General features: G+C 34.9%; 1 protein-coding gene across 6 annotated transcripts in view; it reads right to left on the reverse strand.

Annotated features, from left to right (window-relative positions):
* The window catches only part of LOC131675357 (cadherin-87A), a 943248-nt gene that overhangs the window by 712189 nt on the left and 206374 nt on the right, over positions 1–24685 (reverse strand). The window lies entirely within an intron of this gene.

Genomic DNA, 24685 nt, shown 5'->3' on the forward strand with positions numbered 1-24685 from the left:
TCGTGTCTCGAAAATGTGTGCAAAGTTTCAGGGACCTAGTCCGAAAACCGACGAAACGCCGAAGGGATCTCGAACGTTCGTAAAAAAGCGAAATTTCGGTATTAAGTTTGTAATGCGGAAAAAAAACTGTAGTGCGCGGACCGTTCGGCCGATCGTTGAGAAAAAAAAAGCCATGTATCTCGGTCGTGTCTCAAAAATGTGTGCAAAGTTTCAGGGACCTAGTCCCAAAACCGACGAAACGCCGAAGGGATCTCGAACTTTCGTAAAAAAGCGAAATTTCGGTATTAAGTTTGTAATGCGGAAAAAAAACTGTAGTGCGCGGACCGTTCGGCTGATCGTTGAGAAAAAAAAAGCCATGTATCTCGGTCGTGTCTTAAAAATGTGTGCAAAGTTTCAGGGACCTAGTCCCAAAACCGACGAAACGCCGAAGGGATCTCGAACGTTCGTAAAAAAGCGAAATTTCGGTAATAAGTTTGTAATGCGGAAAAAAAATTGTAGCGCGTGAATCGTTCGGCCGATCGTTGAGAAAAAAAAAGCCATGTATCTCGGTCGTGTCTCAAAAATGTGTGCAAAGTTTCAGGGACCTAGTCCCAAAACCGACGAAACGCCGAAGGGATCTCGAACGTTCGTAAAAAAGCGAAATTTCGGTATTAAGTTTGTAATGCGGAAAAAAAACTGTAGTGCGCGGACCGTTCGGCCGATCGTTGAGAAAAAAAAAGCCATGTATCTCGGTCGTGTCTTAAAAATGTGTGCAAAGTTTCAGGGACCTAGTCCCAAAACCGACGAAACGCCGAAGGGATCTCGAACGTTCGTAAAAAAGCGAAATTTCGGTAATAAGTTTGTAATGCGGAAAAAAAATTGTAGCGCGTGAATCGTTCGGCCGATCGTTGAGAAAAAAAAAAGCCATGTATCTCGGTCGTGTCTCAAAAATGTGTGCAAAGTTTCAGGGACCTAGTCCCAAAACCGACGAAACGCCGAAGGGATCTCGAACGTTCGTAAAAAAGCGAAATTTCGGTAATAAGTTTGTAATGCGGAAAAAAAATTGTAGCGCGTGAATCGTTCGGCCGATCGTTGAGAAAAAAAAAGCCATGTATCTCGGTCGTGTCTTAAAAATGTGTGCAAAGTTTCAGGGACCTAGTCCCAAAACCGACGAAACGCCGAAGGGATCTCGAACGTTCGTAAAAAAGCGAAATTTCGGTAATAAGTTTGTAATGCGGAAAAAAAATTGTAGCGCGTGAATCGTTCGGCCGATCGTTGAGAAAAAAAAAGCCATGTATCTCGGTCGTGTCTCAAAAATGTGTGCAAAGTTTCAGGGACCTAGTCCCAAAACCGACGAAACGCCGAAGGGATCTCGAACGTTCGTAAAAAAGCGAAATTTCGGTAATAAGTTTGTAATGCGGAAAAAAAACTGTAGCGCGCGGACCGTTCGGCCGATCGTTGAGAAAAAAAAAGCCATGTATCTCGGTCGTGTCTCGAAAATGTGTGCAAAGTTTCAGGGACCTAGTCCGAAAACCGACGAAACGCCGAAGGGATCTGGAACGTTCGTAAAAAAGCGAAATTTCGGTATTAAGTTTGTATCCTTCGGGATACACTTTGGTGCAAACCAGCCTCACACTATAATACTCGTTCGCGCACCGGGCGTGTCTCCGAAAACGAACGATCGTCGACGAAGTCATGGGGCCAACTTTGGAAAACCGTGACCTTTCGGTTTTATCCGCGCGCACGACTTCCTCTGCTCACAGCCTAGCAGCGACTCTCGAATTTTCCGCGATCATCCGCAATTCGAGCGCTCTCTCTCTCTCTCTCTCTCTCTCTCTCTCTCTCTCTTTCTCTCTCTCTCTCTTTCTCTCTCTCTCTCTCTCTCTCTCTCTCTCTTTCTCTCCTTTCTTCTGCGCCATCTCCATCGCTCCAGTCGTCAGCTCAGCCCGTGTTCAATACCTCGTAAACAAAAACCAAGCATGAGTGTGTACCACACGCACACACTCTCAGCTTGGCGCGGCGCACGGACATTTGTGAGAGCCAAACGGACAAAATCGGCCTAGCCGAGATTCTCCGTTACAAACTATTTAAGTGATCAAAAACATATTTTTATAATCTTTGAATATATTTAATGATACGAATAACTAATTTTTATGTATTGTTTCAATTCGAGAAAGTTTCAATGAAAATAAAAAAATTAATTTAAGGATAGTTTAACCTTAAATTAGAAAAAAATAAGTCAACTTTGATTCTTAATGCCTTTCTAAATAAAAAAAGTTAAAAGAGGATTGAATTAAATTCACAATATTGGTAGACAAAAATATAGGAAAAAAATCACTTCCATCCTTATAAAAAGTAAGGATTGTAACCCTCTGGAGCTTTGGTATGCTACGTGACACTGTTATTGAGTAACAATGAATATCCAGTTGGTTCCAAGAGAATATCTTATATAGAAGAAGAGATATATAAAAAAACGGTTTTCGGGGATGAACTTTAGAGGCAGTTTTCACCCCTTTAAACCACGTATCAGCACATGAAAAAATACGTGTCGATTATTTTTCAGTCCTCTACCATATATCAAAGTTTCATCGAAACCGGTTACTTATACTCGGTGTACCTTCCTTGTCAGCCCAGCCTAAGCACAACATTCTATCGGTGTACTCCTTATTGGAATACACGTTTCTTCTAGCCATTGCAGAACGACGAAGTACACCCAGACAAAAAAATTTTGCAACTAAAAGACCATCAATAGTAATGTACAAATAAATAGCACAAAAAACATTGCTATTTATTTGTTTTGAACCATGGATGTTTGGTTGTTCGAGAGTATGCATATTACGGAATATTCCGTGCTTAAGTTGAGAGAAATAAAAAGCGTGATATACCGAAATCCATTACCCTATTGTAACTACGCATATACTATGCACATCATTCATTGATTGATTGAAACACATAATGCACATAAATTATATAGCTACAATGTACCTAATGTCTGTTGCAACTATACATGTAGTTCAATATGCATTTCTTAAGTACGTGAGTAATTGAACAATGTACAATAATTACGTATGTAATTGCATTATTATATTGCAACGTATTTTTGAATAATTTATATTTATAATATTATTGGAATTATATTATCAAAATGTTTCTATTAATTTTATTCATTATACTACATTCATATTTATTTCACTCGGCTTTATTTCACGAATTCTCATTAAAATTAAACATAATTAATGTTATGAAAAAATTAAACTAATTTATTGTTGTCATTCGCTATGCGTATGACATTATAAAAAAATTGCTAGAATATAGAATCAGTATTGTAATCCGCAGTGGGAATCGCGTTGAGCACCGCTATCACCTGTTGATTAGCATGCGCACGTAGACCTCCTTTCTACGTCACGACTCGCCGTCGCGTGGCCCATCGATCGTAGTCGCTCATTGGCTGAGATTCAATCGTGATTATCTAATCATCTAATTATAAAAAAAAAATTAATGCACCATCTTATTCAATTTTTTAAGACGAGTGCAATGGTATCAAACTTTTCACATGTTTCAAAATCACCCTGTATAGTATGTTATAGTAACTACTACTATACTGTATATGGATTTAGACCTTGGAAAAAATTTTTAAAACATTTTTCTGACCTTATTTTGTTAGATAACTATGAAATAAATTCACACTTAAGAACGATATTCTAAAAACTCAATCACTAGTTCATAAATAATTCTCATCAACGCGATTTGTAAATATGTTTAAGTATGCATGGTGGAAGAGTGTTTACATTACAAAAAAACTTTGTAACGGTCTCTAATAGATAATCCGCCAAGCACTAAGATGATTAAGTGCGACGGTTGACGGATTATCTTATCGAGTAGGATGACAATTAGCACACCCAGCGAATATATAAAATGTGAGTTGCGGACTTGGTAGTGTACTCTGATTTAGTCCTCCTGACTGTTCAGATCGGTAGATGCTCTACGGGCTTCAATATTGTGTGCAAGTCACCAAATTGAAAGAAGTGAATTGATGATTTCGAAATAATTCCCTTTTTCTATCCCTGGCTAGACAGAATCATTTTGATGAACGCCGATTCACGGTACGTGCGTGCTACCAACGAGTTTTTCACCAAACACCCACAAATAGTCTATCCCTTAAACAAAACGTTTTGCTGAGGTACATACACAAGGCGTGTGTGTACCATATGAAATGACATGTCGTTTCTTTTACTAATTTCCACGCCAATATATAGCGGAATCATCGAACTCGACTTTTTGAAGTCTCACATTTGGCGCCCGAACAGGGATCCGATTTTTTAAAATTGGTAGATAACTTAAAATTGTAAAGGAATTAACATATGGGTATAGCTTGATAGAAGCTGTGGAAAATAACACAGTAGAGTAAATTGATATAAGATTTGTGTGTTGGTTTGTCGAAATAAAAAAATAGAATTATAGTAATGCAACTAATACTGAAACAAGGGAAAATACGCGCACTTAAGCGAAAAATGCATATCTCGAAAGGCAAATCAGCGAATTACAGGACTTGTAAACTGAATTGCCCAATGATTTTATAAGATTAGGTGATAATTATAGAAAAAACATGTCATTATTCGAAATAAGTAAACATGAGTTCGGACATCAATGTATTAGCTTATGACGTCGAGCGACTAGTTATTAGAAGACCAACCCGTGCAGCCTAAATCAATTTAATAATTTAGAGTCAACGAACTTCCGCGTTAAAATCAAAATAAATCACATTAATGTTCTGAAGACGATTATAATACTAGTCGAGAATATCAAAACATTAAGATTATTGATACAAATAAAGATTTCGTACAATTAATTATTGTTTCGATTGTGGAAAATTAATTCTATTAAAGGAAATAGTAATATTTGCGAGTATCATTTGAATATTGTAAGTCATGGCGAATAAAAGAAGGTAATTGACTATCATGTCTGTTCCGTCGTCTCATGTGTGTGTGTATGTGTGAGCGTGAGAGCCGAGCTTGAGTGAGAACTGAGGGAGATGGCGCCATCAACTGCGCATGCTTTCGCGGTTTTTTGGCGAGTTCGCGCCAATCTAACCACGAGCACATCGACAGTACAGCTCGAGCGGCCATTGTGTGCAGAGCTATCGCGAATTTTTATCCTCGTTTGCATCCGTGAAATTCAATATAATTCGGTTCCATTTGTGATCGTGATAACTAAAATCGTCAACGACTAACAATATCAAAGACGCAAAACAACGTATTGCGCAAATCTATTGCTTACTTAATCTATAACAACAACAACAAATAAGTGTCCCTTGCCACGTGGTGATTACAGGTAGTAATCTACGAACCTTTTCCTCTATCTACTATTGCCTTTGTGTGATATCACCGATATCAAGCTAATTTCATCAATCTTGTCAATTCTATTTTCATTTTGTATGATATCACCGATATCAAGCTAACTTCATCTTTCTCTATAATTATCTTGGTGCGATATCATCGATATCACCAGCAACATTTTTCTAGTGTGTGAGTGTGTGTGCAAAAATCATCTGCGCGCGCGCGTAGAATTTATGTGAACACGTGGTAGTATCTTGCGAAAATAATTGCGACATTTGTGCGTGTCACTTTGTGCGGCGTCACTCTATTATTCTTTTATTCAAGTTCATCCGAATTTATCCAATCTGTATCATCTTAATAAATTGGGTTTTTTTATGCCGAAAGGCTTTTTTCCCACAAAAAAATAGTGTTGTTTATTTGTTACCAGTGCTACATTAACAAACCATAGGGACCAGTTTTGAATCAAACCTTAAAGATTGATTCATTTTGTAAACTTAAGGGTCAAATCACGCGAAATTAAGTTATTTTATTAAAATCATTTCCTTTCAATTCCTTTCAAAAAAAATTGCTAGAATGCCACCTATGGCATTTCAGAGGTGAACCTTTCAAGACAAAACAATGTCGGTAATGAATAGTATCAATAAAGACGTTGACACTACACAATATGAACGCAAATAGCATGATTGGATAGAGATAGCAACCGAAAAATTAAATTCATTGTACAAAGCGCAAGAAAAAAACCACTAAAAACTTGAAAGAAATTTCAGACAAACTATGTACATTTATGAAAAACATTAATAAAAGCATAAGGATTTTAAAAGTAGAAAATACTATTTTAAAAGCCGAAAATAATAAGCTACATCATGATATAAGCGAATTAAGCGAATTAGTAAATAACAATGATCTAATAGCGAAGGTCAAATCAGATCTAATGAAGCAACTGTGTAAATCAAGTCATGATTTCGAAAAACAACTTGAGAAAATTAAAGATTCTGTTATAAAAAATATTGCAATAGCACTTTATTGAACTCTGGTACAAAATTCAAAATACCGATACCAACATTTAAAGGATCGGATAGCGAACGCTCTATCAAGTTCTTAAACGATTTAGAAAATTATATATCGTTAAATAAAATTTCGTCTGTCGAAATTATCGACCTAATATCGCAAGAAGTACAAAGCGAAGCAAAAGAATGGTGGTACGTAAACGAGTTAGAGATAAAAAATTATGAAGAATTTAAAAAAGCTTTCAAAGAAAAATTTTGGAGCGCAGCCATACAAAGACAAACTCGTCGTAAAGTGGAATTTGAGTAATATTACTTAAATGGGAAACTAACCCGTGCTAATTATGCTACAACTTTATTTAGTTACGCAAAAGAGTTAGAACTACGTTTATGTGAAGAAGAATTAGTTAAAAACTATGCGATTATTATGAAAAAGGAATTTGTCGTGCATTCGCAGGATAACATTTGAAAAATAAAAACACATTGTTTCTGACACTAACGGACTACGCCAACGACAACTAACGAGCATCAGCTCAAAAACAAAATTGAGAAGTTATAAAATTCGAAAAAAATACGGAAAACAAGATTGCAATGAAATCATCAGCAAAAGATGAAAAAGACATTATAAAGGAATCTTGGCAAAATAAGAGTTAAATGCTACGATGTATCAAAAAAATAAACCCAAGAATAGTCAGAAAAAAGAAAAATTAATACCACCAGTTGATAAAAAGTTAGATAAAAAAGCACATGATGAAATCGATATATTGAATATAGATTTAAATAAATCTAGTTTGTTAGATTTATCGGATTCGGAAAACTAAATACAGTTGTGTCTTGTAAATTGGATATGAAGTTAATCAGAATAATAACTGATTATAAATTTCCGAATAAACTTAAATTATCATCCGTAGCATTAGTCGACGTACAAAAAGACTTAACATATGATATTAAACTTGAAGGGAAAAATGGTACGAAAGCTCATTGTCCTGAAGTCGATATATCATTAAACATCAAAATTGTACAAGCACTAATAGATATTGGTAGCGAAGTAACTACTGTACTACAAAATTCCATAATGAAAATATAATAGAATTTGCAGCATGCCAAACTTTACCATTATGCAGAAAATTTATTGAATCAGTTACTGGCAACAAATCAACAAGGTCAAAACTATAAGTAATGATACCAACTAAAATGAAAAATTCAATCATCAATATAATATATATAGTCGTTCAGAAGCTAATAAAAGCTTGTAAATTAGAATTAATAGGCAAGAAAAGTTAGATATGATAATCGATACCCAAACAAAACAATTAACCACCACGATAAATGATGTCACTGAAAAACTATCGTACAATATAGACAAAAAAATAATTAAACATGCTTCCTTAAGCATAATTGGAGTATAATAAAGTTAAAAATTTATTATATAACGAATCAAACCATGTTGTAGGCGAAAATGACCATAATATACCACGGTAATATAAAAATTTTGATAGTCAAAACTATGTAGACACTAGATTCTAATTCTCAAATGAAGAAATCGAACAAAAACTTAGGTCAAGTCTAAAGCTAACGATAAACCAATGAGACACATTGAAGACGTTAATTATGAAATACAAAAATGTATTTATAAAGAAACCAGGGTTAATTAATACATATACGCATAAATGGCGACTAATAGACGACAACCTAGTCTTTTCAAAACCATACTCTGTACTTATATACTATAGAGAACAGGTGGAGAAAGAAATCAACAAAATGATTGAATTAGGTATTAATAGACCTTCCTAAAGCAATTATTATATTAGTTCGATGATTGTAGTGCTACAAAAGAACGGTGAAATATGATTGTGCTCAGATGCCAGGAAATTGAATAACAAATTGCTGGACGACTACGAATCGCCACCATCAATTGATGAAATATTATTAAGATGTATAGAAAAACCATTAATGTTAAGTCTAGATCTAACTAGCAGCTATTGGCAAATTGGACTTTCTGAAAAAAGCAAAAAAGCACTACTTGGAGCTTTTATTTAAAAAAAGCACAAGTACATAACATTACATTCAATTTTACCAAATCAAAGTTTTATCACGAAATCATTGAATTTCTAGGGTATTTATTAACATCGATGGAAATTATTCCAGATCCAGGAAAGATCACGTCAATAAAGTATTTCAAAAAGCCAACCAATTTAAAAGAATTGCAATTATTTCTAGGATTTGTCAATTTGTTCACAATGTTCATAAAAAATTATGCAAAGTTAACTGTATCGTTATTAAAACTGATCCGCAAAAAGGTCATATTCAAATGGACGTAAGAACATGATCAGGCATTCCAGAATATTATACAAGCGTTTATGAAAACATTATACTAGCCTATATAGATAGAAACTTTTTATATTAACGACGGACGCTAGTGACTACGCAATAGCGCAATAGCAGCTATATTGTCTCAACTAAACGAAGTCTCAAAATAAAGAACAGATAATTTGTTTCGTAAGTCGCACGCTTCAAGGTAGCGAACTCAATTATTTCACGACTGAAAAAGAGTTATTGGCGATACTTTGGTCCCTACATAAATTTCAAACGCTGAAGGGGGCAAGAGAGATAATAATACAGACAGATCACGAAGCAATAACTTTATTAAATAATAGTAGATTCAACGATGCGAGAATCACACCCTGGAGCTTAGCAATACAAGACTTTAACATACAATTAATACATATTCAAAGCAATAAAAACTCAAGCGCAGACTATTTAAGCAGACAGATTCATCCAAACTCAAAATTAATACACGAGAACACGGATATAATATAATTAATTCATTAGCAAAAATAGAGTTACAGAAGTCTAAACAAAATCATTAAAAAATATAGATAAGCTGCAAAAAAATGATCCATACAGTAATAAAATAGTTACTATACTAAAAATAAAGGACATAAAAGTATTAAAAAAGTATAAAATAAAAAACGAAGGACTACCGTATTTTCCGGTGTATACGACGCACCGGTGTATAAGACTCACCCCAAAATTTGAAGGCACATTTTGAGAAAAAATGAAAATTTTGATAAAAATTTAGTTTTGAGGAAAAAAATTCGTTTAATTGTAATAAAGCACGTCTTTTTTGTGAATTAAAGTTATATACGGGATGATAAACAAATATTGATATCTGTTAGCCGACGATGATTAGATACATTGCCGTTGCATATCTCTTACCACGGGGAGGTCGACAATTAAAAGAGACATTTTCTATTTTTTTTGTTTTTTATTGTTTTTTTTTTATTTTTTTTTTTTTCGATTTTTGTTGTTTTTTTAAGTTTATTTTGCATTTTTTAAATATTTTTTGTTGTTTTTTTGTATTTATTTTTTATTTTGTTGTGTTTTATTTATTTTTGTTGTTTTTTTGATGAAATTTTTATCTTACAGAATCTAACAAATGAGACCGAAATTGATCAAGAACCAGAAGTGCTTTTTTCTTCAAGAAGCCGCCTTGTCTTCTACACCAGACTTTATGTATCCAAATTTTCTTACCACCTTCATCCATCCATCCTTTTGGGTATACATGCACTATTACACCTGTCGGTATTTTATCCTTAGGCATAGTTTTACGTTTAAAAATAATCATTGGAAGTAGCTTTACATCATCAGCACAGCAAGCAAGAACCACGGTGTAGTGGAATTGTTCATGACCACTTGTCTTTATCGTAATCGTTTTTTGTCCTTTTTTCGAAACACTTTCAGTTGACGGAACATCGAAGTTCATAGGTGTTTCATCCATATTTGCTTTCTGTCCGATTTCAAAACTCATTGCTTGTCTACGGTGAATTATATTCCGGTGAAAAGAGAGAATTTTGTCTCCGTACTATTTTGGCATTTTTTGACAAATTTTTGTTTTCACTCGTATAGCTAAACCATTGCGTTTCATGTAGCGGTGACATCATGAAGGACTTCCTTTAAAATCATTTATTTGACTTTTTAAAGCTACTTTTTGTGTATGTATGCGTATCATTTTCGTTGAAACAGCTAAGCCTTTGGAACGATTATCTTCAATCCATTGTTTAACTTCATCCTCTAATATAAGCCACTTGCTTTTTTACCACATTGCGCATACTTTGATTTATGCATTTTAATCAAATTACTCTTCTGCGAACGCCAAAGCCTTTTTTCCTTAGTTTTTTCCCTTCGGTGGTGGGCCGAAATGATCTTCGGCAGTTCTATTGCCATGTTCTTCAGCAAATTTGATCACATTCAATTTGTAGCCCGCTGTGTACGATTTTCGTTTATCAGTTTCGCTCATATTGGAATTCAAGTCAGTCTCTTACTTCAAAAAACACTTTCAAAATTATATTGAAATAAACGATGCAACAAAAATACCATTTTTATAAAAAATCTCGTATTAATTATCTAGTATATTATGCGACGTTTTTTGATCCCAAGTGGCATATAGGTAATAGGTATTTTTTATCATCCTCAGACATAAAGTACGTTTACTATATATTATTGAAATAATAAAGAACTTACCTATTAAATAAGTAATCACTCTGTCATTGGCTAGTTTTGAAAGATATTCATAGTTAGTGAGGGTTGTCTAATTGATACTATTCAGGCGCACGTTTTAGTTAGGTTAGTGGATTTGGGGTGTCTTACATTCGGTGTATAAGACGCAGGCTGGTTTTGGAGTCAGGTTTGACGGTAAAAAGGTGCGTCTTATACACCGGAAAATACGGTTTATAAAATAATACACTCAGTAAACAAAATTATGATGTCGGAAAGAATTTTAACATAATTAATAATGGGCATACACGACGCATATGGACACGTAGGACCATATAAAACGTTCAAAATATTCCAAGACGGAAGCCTTTTTCGCACCGAAGCTGCATAAAAAAATTAAAGTCTTATTGAAACCCTGTCAATATGTCAACGTATAAAACAATTGACAATTCGATACGACAAATTAATGCAACCTATTATATGCGAGGCACCAAATGAAATATTATCGATAGATTTCTAAGGTCCTCTACTCGCATAGATATGCACGTATATACCCACTGTGCGCATACTGTCTCGTAATAGATCTCCATGTGTTTTACTTTTCTTTTCACTTTTGTCTGTCAGCGCACTAAAATTTATCACAGAAAGCTTGAGAGACTTATCCTCTACATCCATTTCACACTAAACTCCAAATTACAACTAATAAGCTATAAAAAGTGTATTTATAAGTTTTTTACGCATTCATTATTAAACACTCGACAATGATCACCCACGAGAAAAAAAGAAAAGGAAGAATGGTAGAGATTTAGTGAATAACTTGATAAATAATCTAATCGTTCAGGCTCAGATATCAGATTATCAATATTGTGAACCTGGAACAAAACTATATAAATGAGTAGGTCACGGAGACCCTGGCATTAGTCCTCTGAATGCCGCATGTAAAGACCACGACATTATTTACTCTAAATATAAGGATATTCAAGCATAAAACGTTGGAGACAAAGTATTGGTTGAAAAAGTTTGGCAACGTGTACGTAATTCTGACGCTAACTCAAGTGAAAGATTAGCAGCATATGCCGTTACAAAGCATTCTAAGAAGCAAGAAGCGTCCTAAAAAAAGGAAGACTTTATCAAAACAATAAGTAATAAGAAAGAAAAAATTTAACAATGAAAAAACTTATTAATATTGTAACGGAGAATTCCGGCCGTACCCGTCTGGGTTGCTCGCGACCTCCGCACAAATTATTTATTCGGGGATTCGGGAAGCAAAAGACGTTCCCACGACTGAATAACGCGTCGAGCATAAACACGTTAAACGCACAGATTCGAAGTCGGGATGACGAGTGATACAGCGGCGAATAAATACAACAGCGGATTAATACACTAGTCGTTTAATTGTCAACAATCAATTACAATACGGCGACCTCGGACTTATACACTACGAGCGGCACAATAACAAACGCGAACGCAAAGGTGAATCGGTGGCTGGTCAGCCTGCCGATTCCCTTGTAAAAAAACTAAATATTATAACAATATATGCCCGACAAACACTTTCCGCCGATAGTCTACCAACGGGTAGCCAGCAGATCTGCCGTGCTACCAGCCATAAGCTGGCGCCCAAACATGCAAGAGAGAGAGACAAGAGAAGAACACGGCACCGACCTCGCTCGATGGTTGCTGCTGTCGTCGTCTTCGTCGCACCTCTGTTGCTCGGTACTGCAGCACGTCTAAACTGCTCGCGCGCGCACCCGCGCACCTCGCCGGTTACCCACACGCACCGGTGCCGGGTATACTTCGGGACACGGCTGGGCGCGACTCAGCCTTACGCTCCACTACTCGAAAAACCGTAACCGTCGGTTTTATCCGCGCGCGCGACTTCCTCTGCTTATCGCTTAGCAGAGACTCCCCGAATTTTCCGCGGCGATCCGCAATTCGAGTGCTCTCTCTCTCTCTCTCTCTCTCTCTCTTCTTCTGCGCCATCTGCATCGCTCTAGTCGTCAGCTTAGCCCGTGTTCAACACCTCGCAAACAAAAGGTTCAAGCGTGAGTGTGTGTACCAAACGCACACACTCTCAGCCTGGCGCGGCGCACGGACATTTGCGAGAGCCAAACGGACGAGATCGGCTTAGCCGAGATTCTCCGTCACAATATGTAATGCGGTGCATTACAAGGCTTTGCCTAAGAGTGTTGCACTACTAGCAACACCTCAGAAATGCCATCCTCGTCCCTTGCCGCCCCGTAATCAGCAGAATAAATATGCCCTATTTGTGCCCTAATAGAAACACTACTTTATTTTCAAATACGCCCACTTGCGTCCGGGAAAACGATGCAACAAGTCAAAGAGCACGATATGACGGATAAGAGAAAAAAAGGAGCGCACGCACACACACTTCCTACTTCGTGTTGCTGGCTGAAAGGAAAAGCACACGGAAAAACGCAACAGAGATACGCGCGAAAGAAATCTACGGACGCGATATACACTCGGGTACAACCACAGACCCTCCGGGAAAGCTGTTATACCTGGGGCGACCAGGAAATCGAAAATGAAGCGGCAGTCAGCAATCAGCTATGCCAAGCTGCTGCGCACCATCGACGACACCCTGAGCGCCACACATACTGCTGCTGACCACTGGCGAGCATCCAAATACGTACACACGCGACACACGACCAACCGGAAGCGCCTCAGGAGACGCTCCAGAGACCGGTAGCGAGGCATGAGATATATACGCGGGAGCGGTGGTGGTTATCTTGAATAACCAATATAGACTGCGCGAGAGCGAGCGAAACGGACTGAGTAGGATCGAGCGAGATCAAATGAGAGCGAGCAATCATACTCAGATAAGACGAAATACGAATTCGAAACGAAATTTAAATTGGCGCTGAAAATTGACCATGTGTAATAGATGATACGAAATGAGATACATGACGACTCACACTTTAGACTAAGGTGGACAAGTACTCGTATGCGTGAGATGTATGTAAATATGAAATAGAGCGAGTTAGGAGAACGCCACCACGTCACGTTATGCCTAAGCCAATAAAAGGACGGCTTCTTGGAGTAGAGTCAATCAGGATCAAGCGATGACGAAGTTTTACGAGGATGAGAGGGTACATCCAACATCCGAATGACAATTTAGACCAATGACAAATTTTGTGCGCCGAGAAGGGGAGAAGAAGTAATTTTCGGAGAAGACGAACTGCGTCTTGTCCATTTTGTAGTGGTCGCGATAATTAGTGCGTGTCGCATTCGGAATCGCGTGTGTAGAAAATGGAGGTGCGTGCATCCGTCTCCGAGACAGATACGACATGAGTTTGCCGCGCTAACTTATAAAGTATGTAAGGTTAACTGACTCTTCTCTTTGACATAGATAGCACACTTTTCTTGTGCATGCTGTTATTTAATTTTCAGTCGCGTTCAGAAAATCAGACCTAGTTTAAGATTTGAGTGCTCGAGTGAGTTAACGATTTTGCGACTTCTTAGGTAGATCCGATATTCTGATGACACCGACTTGTTACGTGAATTAAAAAGGTATCAGAAATATTTGTCCGTTTTACCAAAAATTCTGCTCACATCCTGCCCTGGAACATAGAGTTGTTTACGAGAGCTAGACAAGTTAACACTGGATTCGCACGAGCAAGGAGTACGATCGAGCGTTGAAGTACCAACCGCGCTATTTTGTGAAGGACAACCTGACCGTTGAACACCAAAAATCTCCAATCTCTGTCGTAGTTGATAGGCGTTGTGGCAGAAATTACGGCATTTTTCCAATGGCTGCTACGACCCAGGGAGTGGCGGTCTGGCGCCCAATTAACAAGTCGGGAAGACGAGTCGCCAACGGCTATTAGGTGGCGAGACTTCGGATGGTGGCTTATCTTCCCGAATTTTCCCGTCACAAACATAACAAAAAAATCTATAACTCCTAATGATGATTCGAAAATTGTTATTAAGAGTGCTTTAAACGCAGTAGGAAGAGCCATAAAAAATGTTGGTTGAAAGAAAAATATAAATTTACCAAGGATACTTCTAATCCTTAAAATTGGAGATTTTCTACCAGTGCTCGTTCCTATTTTCACGGAACTTAGCGTACTTGGATCTTTGGTAGGTGGTGCAACAGGGATAGCATAAGCTGAAAACCGAGTGAACGCTGCTAAAAAATAAAAGAACAGTCGAGATACAACAAACGTATTGAAGCTTTAGCTCTTGGTAAAGGTTTATATTTGAAACCATATCAAAAAGATTTTGGTTTAGCCTTCAATATGAATAATAAAGTCAAGAAGACTCAAAAAAGAAAGTTATTAAGAAAAAAAATCACACAGACTAAAAATAACTTTGTGTTAAACTACCATGTTATCCTTTAACAGATTATGATATAAAAATTATGCTTATGAATTACAAATTCTAAATTTTCATGGTGTTTTTATAAGAAATACTCTACCCACATGACTACGCATCAAAAAGTGTGCAGTTGTAAACTTTGATGATAGTTCTCGACCATGTACACATTGGGTAGCTACCGAAAAAATCGTAAAAATGTCTTCTACTTTGATAGTTTTGGTGATTTAAGACCACCTCTAAACCTCGTGAAATATTTAAAAATTAATCAAATTAAGTACGATTATAAAAAATATCAAAATTATAATACTTACACCTGTGGTCATTTATGTTAAACATTTTTATATAATTTGTTATTAGAAGATCATGACAATTATCATTTGTATAAATAATAAGAATTCTGAATAAAGAATTCAGTTTTGTACAATCACTCAACATGGTTAAATCATTCACCCTTAGTTTGTCTGGTACATTATCTGTACTAGAATCATACTATTTTCTACCTATAGAACTGGATAAGGATAAAATTTATACTCTTGGCTTGGTAGAATTACTTAAATTTAATTCGATATCAAATATTAATGTTAGATACAGTAAGTCCAAAGATGGTGAGATTAAAATTGAACTACCAATAGGTAATTATGAAATTGGGGACATAGATTGATATTTGAAAAAATACTTAAACAGATATGAAAATTGAAATAAAGCCTAATAACAATACTTTATTCAGTGAAATAATTTGCAATGAACTTGTCGATTTTTGACCAACTAACTTTATAAGTCGTTTGTTAGGTTTCACTAAATAGTTGTTGCCAGCTAATATCCATAACATCTCTGACATACCTGTAACAATTCTTAAAGTAAACGCTCTACGCGTTTTATGTAACATAATATCTGGATTTTATATTAATTAAAATAGGGGTCACATCATTCATGAATGCTTTCTAACTGTAGCACCAGGATATAAGGTCATTGAAGTTCCTAAAAAAATCATATATTTACCTTCAACTATCATAGTCATTGAGCATTTATAGCTATGACTAATTGATCAAGACTGTAATTTAATAAACTTTCGTGAGAAGTAATTACGATTCGTTTACATATAGAGGGTATAATTGGAATAATTTATAATGTAAAATGTAGTCTATAATTCTAAAGTAGGCAGTGGATATATAACAACACCATTATGTGCTCAGAAAAGCAGTCATCGACATATATTTAAAGGTCTAACACGTTGAAACATTCAATTTCTGAATTTCTCGGTCTAAAGATCATTCGAGACGTCGTAATAAATATAAGAAAAAGAAAGGTAAAACGGTTGAAAAATTAACGTGTATATTTATATGTTGTCATCTCAAAGATGGAAGAAAAACTCAGTGTGTAAGCATCTATCGTCTTTGATGAATCTATAGCTCACTAGTTCATGCATATCAACCTTACAGTTCACAAACATTTAACAATAGCGGTGAAATTCGTATATTAATACAACGTCAAGATTTATGTCTCTTACCATCGAAAAGTTCTCTACATATTCTTGGAAAAATAAGAACACGAGATGCTAATGCTGTTACTGAGACAAACTTCGAAAATAATGCTATATGTCACCTATTCGAAGATATCCGCTATGAAATTAATGTCATTAAGATAGACAAATGTCAAAATGTTGGATTGTCGAGTACCATGAAAGGTTTGATTTCATTGAATCAAAATCAAAGTGCATTCCTCGAAAATGCTGGATGGCTTAACATTGAAGAAACTAAGATGATAACTGACATCAATGGTTACTCTGATGTGTCAATACCATTTTCCATGATATTAGGATTTGCTGAAGAATATCAGAAAATTGTTTTGAATGTAAAACTTGAAACTTATTTTTACCCGATCAAGAGATTTAACCGCAGTCATAAAAAAGTTGCTAAAAATTAATAATACTGAGCTTTTCAAAATAGAATTCATACAAATCGAATGGTTGATGTTTTATGTAATTATGTCAAATAATTGTGAAATACAGGTATTCAATTTCATTCAAAAAGATGTACCTATTTCTATGAGTTTTCGATTGTGGAAACTTTATGAGTATCCAGCACTATCACAAACATCTTTAGGTAGTAAAAACATCCAATCAATTAGAAAAATCAAAACATATTATATTTGCTTTTCAAATGAAACGCAAGTCTGATAAAACTAAAAATTCTAGCAAATATGATCATTGCAGCGTAACCAATGTTTTTCTCCATTCTCAAAAATATCCGCATGGAAATTCAAATCTTGTTATAAATAATAATTAATATTCCACGTTATATGACATGTATGCTAATTTTTAACTGAACTATTACAATAGAGACGGTATGTTCAATCCACGTTTGAATCGAAAACAATTTATTACGCATACACCATTAATAGTAATAGATTGTTCTAAGCAAAATGAATCATTGAAACAAGCTGCTGTAGATGTACGTCTAGAGTTTGAAACGAAAAATAATATACCAGTGCAAACAGCTGTATATTGTTTAATTTTACAAGTTCGTATAGTTAAAAATAATCTAATATGTGGTCACGTTACAAAACTTGTATAAGTATTATAATATAATAGACATATATATTTTTTATCAAATCAATGTGTTTAAAATTTTAAACGTATTTAAAATTTGTTGATTTCGTTCATTTTTAGGTAAATCCTATCCCACGGGGTATACGCGTGAGCATAATTGCGGGCAACAATGTTGGCAACAATGCGTCATAATCGCAAGCAACAATGTGCATGCATCGGTACAAAATATCGGTAAAATGCGTCGATAATTCGACAATCTATCGGTTACCGACTGCCGGTGTAGTAGGAATCAAAATTCGTATAGTAAGCGGTTCAGAACTTTCATAGCCCTTACTACTTAAGACGTTTTACTTATAATCCCTGATCGATTCAACATGTGTAAGTTAGTCACACATAAACCTAAAAAAATATTGTCAGCACTCTTGCGAGATGCACAAAACTTCGCGCAAGGTAAAAAATGATTGGACGAGTCAGTCCATACGCGAGCTCTATACAATGGCCTGACAATTGTCTCGATATCCCAAATAGAATTCAAACTATTAAAATATATACTTCGCATTTTCACACTTACTGCTACTAGTATTACTAGTTATATTATATTCAATATTTCTACATTTTTATGTTGAGCATTTGCATATTTTACAACAGTGAACTGACGAGTGTTTTATTTGATCAACGTCTTACCTAACTATTAAGCATATTTCAACATTAATTTGAGCCGGTAACGATACTATATTTGCAATAAGCTTCTCAACAAATACAAGTCATATTTAACTAAGCAATTAGTGCCTATTTTATCAACAAAGGTACTGTAATAATTCTATTTTACCAAACTAATTCAGTATACTTTATTCGAGCAATATACCTTACTAATATATTGCAACGTTCTAGTTATTCCCTATCGTAGCCAATGCATATTTAATAACAGTTCAAATTACTTCCCTAAACGGACAAGATGGTATTGAATGTCAAGAAACTTTCAGCTGATGAATCTGACTGTGAACAATACGAGGTCTGTCCGGAAAGTATCGGACACTACCTACCTTTATATTTTCGTGCTAGCGTTATTCTTTATCATCTGGTGGGTGGCATCCTTCAAAGTTATTCCCACTTGATAGAATAACATGGTTCCATCGATGTTTCCACTTTTCAAAACAGTCCTGGAACTCACTTTTAGAGATAGCCTTAAGTACACTCGTCGCATTGTTTTCAACCGATGTTTTGTCATCAAATCAGTGTCCTTTGAGTCATTTTTTTAGTTTTGGAAACAGCTAAAAGTCACAAGGAGCTATGTCGGAACTGTATGGAGGTCGTCGAAGCAATACAATATTATGTTTGCTCAAAAACTGCTGCACAAGATTGGATGAATACGCTGGCGCATTATCGTGATGGAGAAGCCAGTCATCACTTTCCCAAAAGTGCGACCGTTTTCTTCTTACTGCATCACGAAAACGTTTCAAAATTTAAACGTAGTATTCTTTATTGATTGTCTGACCGGTTGGTGTATATTCGTGATATACAACACCTTCACAATCGAAAAAAACAATCAACATTGACTTAACATTGCTCCGACTTTGACGTGCTTTTTTTGGTCTTGGCGATTCAGAATGATTCCACTGTGAAGATTGTTGACAGATTATCCAGAGCGATTTCTAAGCGAATATTCTTCTGCTCTGCTGTGAGCAATTTTGGGATGAATTTCGCACACACGCGATTCATTCCAAAATTTTCGGTTAAAATTTCTGAAATGACAGTTTTTGGTATCCCAAGGTCTTCTTCTAGTTCTCGCACAGTCATACGACGATCTTGTTCGATTGCAAGTCGCACCCGCTTAATATTATCTGCGATTTTTGTCGTCGAAGGTCGGCCGGAATGAGAATCACTATCGACAGAAGTGCGACCATCCTTGAACCGTTTATATCACTCTTTTATTCGTGTTTTGCTCATACACTCGCTTCCGAAGGCCTTTTGCATCATTTCAGTAGTTTCCGAACTCATTTTTCCGAGTTGAAAGCAAAATTTGATGCAAATTCGTTGATCTTGTTTTTCAGTCATTTTTGACAATATCAAAATCCGACGAACGCGAAAAAAGCATTGTAAACAAAGACACGCTGCGCATGAACTATACCTCCGGCAGGTGTCAGTAAGTAACCAATAGATTCGTGAGGCTTTACTGTTGACGTTTCTGTCCGGTAGAGGTCGCTCGAACACTATGGCGCGAAGATATAAACGTAGGCCCGATACTTTCCGGACAGACCTCGTATTATTAACATTTGCAAGAGCTCGTTTCAATAAAATACATGGATCTGATAAATATCATAAGTAATCTAGTGTTGAAGATATTTACAATAATATAACTAATCTATTGAAAACACTTCCTGAGTTGATACACGACAAATTCTATTAATTATTTAAAGCGCAAACTATATAATCCTAAAAATAATTCTACAAATTCAAGAAGTGAAATAAAATTACACACACGCGTGCACACACACACGCACGTAGGCATGCACCTACACACACACAATGATTTTGGTGTTTTTCGGTTTCATTAATTTTCAAAGTCATTTTTCGATTTATTCAAAGAAATATATTTATTCCAATTTATAAAAGCTATTTAAATGATAAATTTTGTAATGATGGAAAGAAGGGAAATAGTGATAGATAGAAAATCACTTAATTTTAATAATATTCAGCTTGCTATTTATTTTAATTATATTCAGCTTATATTTGCTGAATATAATTAAAATTAAGTGTTTTTCCATCTATCACTATTTCCCTTCTTTCCATCATTACAAAATTTATCATTTAAACAAATCATAAGGGAATCAAGACAGTATGTTACGTTTATAAAAGCTATTTATTGAAAATATTTACGCTATACAGTAAATCACCAAAATCAATAGATTTCATGTTTACGAAATTATTACGTGCGTGAATTTACTTCGTTGATTTTTTATTTCATTGAATTTAAAAGCTATATATTGATTATTACTTAAATAGTAATCGGAATAATTTCAATATTGTGAAATAAACACAGTCAAGAAAGATTCAGTTTTTATATAAACTAATGTAACCTCTCGTTGGCTCTATAGTACTGGTCAAAATATAGCACATGCACTGAAAAGTACGCAAGTAATTATTCTGCATGAAAATATTTTAATAACAAAAATATTGCTAGTACCCACTCTTTGTCTATAGTAATGTATTATCTCTCTTTAAGATAATAATGAATAAAATTAAGCTGTTAATCTTTTAAATTTGGAAACAATCTAGTCTTCCAAGTTATTCACAAAGAATATCGTATAATAATTATGACATAACAGTCGCTTCAATCAGACCATAAGCATTTGTTTTTAGAACGTAACGTAATTAAAATAATTCATCTATTTGATGGAAAAAGTGTTGTTTATAAAGGCGACATAAATTGTAACGATTTTACATGTATATGTTATGAAAATTAAGTTTGAACCCTAAGATCGATTTGTAAATTAAATTTCCGAGAGTAAGCAAGAATTTGACCAAGAAATATATGCTTGAAAATAATAAAAGTAGTAATTGTTACATATTTTAATGATAGAGATTGATGTGTTCTTACGTGAATATTAACAACTGGAAATGTACTGCGTAACATAAAGCGAGAAAATCTCAATACAATTAGAAGTGCCGTTCTAGCAGTGAACAGAGTCTAACTTGACACGGTTCGCTGTGCTGTTTAAAATTCTGCTGAATATTGTTGTATCTATGTAGGAAAGACCAGGCAGCGCGGCAACAAAAACTTAGCCGAACTACTACGCTGTGATAATATATTGAGGAAAGATTGCCTAAGAATGCTTTTTTTCATAAGAGTGAGGATCTTATGAGTTAAGCACTTAGATAATTATGTAGAAAAAGAGAGTAGCAAGGTTAACCACTGAATAAAGAAATGAATCTCAGAAAATAGTTGAGACTTTATTTCACTTATTACATATTGGGTTGCCCCTACGACGTTATTTTCACAAATTTGCGTAAACTTTGATAACGCTTTACTGTGAAATCGCGCACGCAAAGTAAAAAGTTGATAATGTAAAAAATGGAATTGAAAACGCTAAATTTTATAGTATAAATTGCTTTTCGGGGAAAAATCGCTTTACAAAGTTATAAGCAAATAAGTTTAATCAAATGAATAGGACAAAATTTACAATAAAATTATAAGAATATTTTTAATCAAAAAATTATATATGATACATGGAACATTATTCCAAATCAAGTTGGTCAATTTAACAGATATAATTTGAATAATAATATAATTAAATAACGAATTCCTAAATTATTTCTTTTGTGAATATAAAATCAACGATCGGATAACAATTGGTTTTATTAATTTCTCAAGTATATACAGTTGAATCGCTATCTCGCAACATAATTTAAAATGTTTAAATAAATTATTAATTTTTCATTTATTCATAACTTTGTTCAAAAATCAGTTTTCAATATGTCAAATTCTTGCTTCTCTTTCTTAAGATTCTTTTGTTTATTGCTAAATTATATGTGATTTCTACTTTTAAATTAAAGTTTGCTAAGTATTAATTAATTAATATGCATAATAAGTTTAGATGCGAAATCAGCACATTGAAATGAGCTGAAAAAGTACTTTTATTCATTGAAAAAACTTGAAATTACAAATTTCGCAAAGTAAACAATCGATTTTGTATAGATGTTACGTCACGCTTGTTATATGGTAATGATTTTCATCGAGTGTCTTGACACATCTAAGCATTAATGTGAGGTAGAGCTTAGTTTTAATAGAACTTTTCCTCATTTTCGGGTGTGTGACAAATTGCCGTTATACAGTAAGAAAAAATAGATTAGTGAGAAAAAATAGATATTGAACTATATGAATGATCATGCATTAATCGGTACTATATTCTTGAAATTGTACCCTGACCGCTTGTGTTTGGTTACCGTACATCAAAAAAGTTGTTCATTAAAAAAATGTTTTCTAGAACTAACGTGTAACATACAGCGCTGGCCAATAATTCTGACGAGATAATTCATGTTTTGCTTTTGCTATAACTTTGAGCAAGCATAGCTTCTTCAATTTTTATTCTAAAACTTTCTGACCCGGGAATTTTGAAACTCTCTCCAAAGGCTTTCTTTCTGGCTGTCTTAATTTTTCTCATGGTTTTTTATACGGATATTAAAACGAGTAAGAATCTTCAGAAATTGTTGCACTTTTTCATTTTTGTTCAATCGACTGTACGTTTTTCAATAATAAAGATAGAATAATTATAAAAAAAGATTATGAAGAGGCTTGAAAAATTCTATTTGGAACTATTTATCATTAAACTGTTTCATCAATTTATTGTAAAGTTTTGAGCTCGTAAAGTTATCGATTTTATACTTGTGTTATTGAGAAAATTTAGAAAGCAAGTAAAAAAAACCGTCCATTTATAAATAACCTTATTTCTATAGTCTGTAACAGGGTAGGTTAGCTAGTACAAAAGGAATTTATTGAAGCACAAACTTCCACGATGGAGAGCTGACCGCCGCTCCGTTAAACACATATGAGTATACGTGTATTCACCTTTACGTTTGATACTTTCGTTTCAGTGTCTTCTTTCCAACAGAGTTCAACTCACCTTAAATCACCTGACTTGTGACACTCGATTTATCTTAGGTGTGAGTGACCTAATGCTTATTCCAACTTATTCCCTAGATGAAATTGGTTTAAAATTTAATCCGTAATAGATCCGTTAAACTAATAGCAAACGAAATGACGTAATGCGGCAGATAAAATTAATATCGTTTATGACTAGAAAATTATAGTCTTTGAGAGAGAGAGAGAGAGAGAGGGAGACGGAGAGGGAGAGAGAGAGAGGGAGAGAGAGAGGGAGAGGGAGAGGGAGAGGGAGAGTTCAAAACTCTGTCGCAAAAACTAACGCTCGGCGCGAATACACAAATAGTCGCGATAGACAAAATACCCTCGCTAGTATTTTGTCGCGCATAAAAAGGGAGGTGTACCTACCCTGCGGTGCAATTATGGTGATCAGCCGTAATTGTTTTTTCCAGCGAAATAAAAAATGCTCCTGCGGAATCAGCTACGCTACGTCACTCAAAAGACCTGCTGCTTTAGTTGCTGCTGCTTTAGCTACTGCTACTGTGATGCTGCTGCTTTTTATCAGCTTCCTCGCTAACACTCGCACTTGTATCCAAAATCCCAGGAAAAATTTTTATGTTAATTCGGCAAAACACAGTGAAATCTATTTGGGAGTACCACACAAGTAACAGCTGAGGCTTAACTGAAAACTTTAAACTCTCGTGCGCCTCCTTCCTCTCTTAATCGTTCGCTCTAACATCGCGAGTACTACCGAACCGCGAACGGATGGATTAATCGAATCGACTACCCTTGCAAATGGTTATTTATATAACTGTCGGTTATAATGAATAGTTATAACATCAAAATCAATAATAAACCGTCGGTTATTTTTTACTTGCTTTCAAAATTTTCTCAACAACACAAGTATAAAGTCGATAACTTTACGAAATAAAACATTGCTATAAATTGTCGAAACAATTTTTTGAAAAATAGTTCCAAATAGAATTTTTCAAGCCTCTTCATAATCTTTTTTTATAATTATCTTTATTATTGAAAAACGTACAACCGATTGAAGAAAAATAAAAAAGTGTAACAATTTCTTAAGTTTCTTGCTCGTTTTAATATCCGTAAAAAAACCCTGAGAAAAATTAAGGCAGCCAGAAAGAAAGACTTTGGAGAGAGCTTTAAAATTACCGGATCAGAAAGTTTTTAGAATAAAAATTGAAGGAGCTATGCTTGCTCAAATTCGGAGCAAAACATTCATTACCTATTCAGAATGATTGGCAGATGCTGTATATAAAAAATTCAATTCGAAGAATGAAACTAAAATTTAGTAATTAATATAAGCCACTAAATAACCGAGTTATCTGTATAAACTTATCATTATGTATCATCGGAAGATGAATTG

Source organism: Phymastichus coffea, unplaced genomic scaffold (assembly GCF_024137745.1).
Source record: "Phymastichus coffea isolate CEN01 unplaced genomic scaffold, Cenicafe_Pcof_1.1 PCOF00020, whole genome shotgun sequence".
Lineage (NCBI taxonomy): Eukaryota > Metazoa > Arthropoda > Insecta > Hymenoptera > Eulophidae > Phymastichus > Phymastichus coffea.